Genomic DNA, 1,965 nt, shown 5'->3' with positions numbered 1-1,965 from the left:
GTGATGTCACAGCACTCTACTGAGGGTGACAAGGTGAGACTCTGTCTCAAAAAACCCCTCAAATCCTTGGGCCTGGTGTGGTAGCTCATTGTATAATCTTAACATTCTGGGAGGCTGAGGCAGAAGGATCCCTTGAGTTCAGGAGTTTGAGACCAGCCTGAGCAAGAGTAAGACCCTATCTCTACTAAAAACAGAAAAAATTAGCTGGGCAGTGAGGCAGGTACCTGTAGTCCCAGATACTCCAGAGGCTGAAGCAGGAGTATGTCTTGAACCTAGGAGTTTGAGGTTTCTGTACAGTAGGCTGATGCCACAGCTCCCTGGCCTGGGCAACAGAGTGAGACTCTGACTCAAAAAAAGAAAGAAAGGAAGGAAGGAAAAAGAAACATAAATAATAATGAAACTGTAAATGCAATGTAAGCTACTGAAATGCTTTACAATATATAAACATTTGAACTCAATTCCTTAAAAGGAAAGAGGGAAGTCTCAGACGGCTGCATCTACTTATAATAGATGTGTTTAGAATTTGAGAAGTAAGACGTTCACTGTCTAACTGAATTTTGCCCACAGTTTTGCTTTTTGACACTTTCGAGTAAGTGCTAAATACATAAGACTGTCTGTCCACCTAGATCACAGCTGCAAATGCAGGTGCCTTGTGCTGAAGTAATGTTGACATCTAAAACCTTTCCCCTAATAGTGAACATTTCTTGACAAGGCTCTCAAACAAAAGAAAGTATATTTTGTTTCAACATAGTTGTATGACTGAAAATTCAGTGTAAAATACTTTGTGTTGATGTATGGAGTAGAGTTGGATTCTGGCTTCAGATAATTACAAATGGCTTTTTCACCTAATAGGTGTCTTGTGGGGACAAAGTAATTTGTCTTCAGGGGACTGTCCAGTGCACTGCAGGACATTTAACACCCCTGGCTCCTGCCTCTTAATGCCAGTAGCTCTCTCCTCCCATCAGTGAGATGACCAAAAACACCCGCCTACCCCAAGAAAGGCTACAGTTGCCTCTTTGAGAATCATCTTTGGCACGAAGAGCACTGAGGATCAAACTTCTGGAATATGGAGGTCATAGCTCCAGGAGCTGGAGGAAGGAAGGGGAAACATCCAGGAGACTGGGAGGGGGTCTCCAGTTGGGCAGTAACACTTATTTGCTAAGATGGGGTGTAAGATTGAAGCACTGCGTTTGGAATTGTGTGTGCAACACGCAGAGGTGTAGGAGAGATTTCGAATAAAAGAGAAACTTTCTATATCTTTCTCCATTCTCTCTCCATCTCCATACTGGTCACCTCTCCCCAGGACAGCAGCAGCCTCCTCCCTAGACTCTCTCCACTTCTCTACCCAGATTCCAGTTTCCAGGCAGCACTTACAGCCATCCTTCCAGAACAGATCCTGACTCCCATCACGCCTGCTTTCCTCCCCTCCCTTGGTTGACAGCCTTCTTCCGTGCTGGGCCTTGGTAGCTGCAGTGTTCCCTGGCTGGAGAACTGTCTCCCCTCCTTTCACGTGTTACTCTTGCAAGCCTCAGAGTAAATCTCTTTTCAGGTTGGAAGGTTTCCCTGACCTCTCCTCACCAACCCCTGAAGTTGGCTAGATTCCGTATACACAGAAATAATTCACTGAAGAAGATTAACAAAGTAAATTTTTAAAGCGTGCCTAATAATTTGATTAATGTCTGTAAAAGCATGCCTCTGAGGGCAGGTTTAATATTTTGCTCACTGTTTTATACTCAATGCCTGACACTTAGTAGGTGCTCAGCAAAAGGTCTTTAACAAACGAATGATTGGATGGACGAGTGAATTTCTGCAAAGGCCGCCTGCAAGGGATCAAGGCGCACCGGCCAGATTATCTTTCACTTCCTGATCCCTGCGCAGTCCTGGCTGCTCGAGCTCCGGGCCTCGGTTTCCCCGACCTGCGCAGCGGGCGCGCTCCCGAGTCTCCAGGCCGGAGGGGCGCGAGCG

This window comes from Otolemur garnettii, unplaced genomic scaffold (genome assembly GCF_000181295.1).
Source record: "Otolemur garnettii isolate 467f Iridium unplaced genomic scaffold, OtoGar3 scaffold00038, whole genome shotgun sequence".
In the NCBI taxonomy this organism is placed as follows: domain Eukaryota; kingdom Metazoa; phylum Chordata; class Mammalia; order Primates; family Galagidae; genus Otolemur; species Otolemur garnettii.
The sequence above is the reverse complement of the archived record's forward strand: the minus strand, read 5'-3'. Positions refer to the sequence as shown.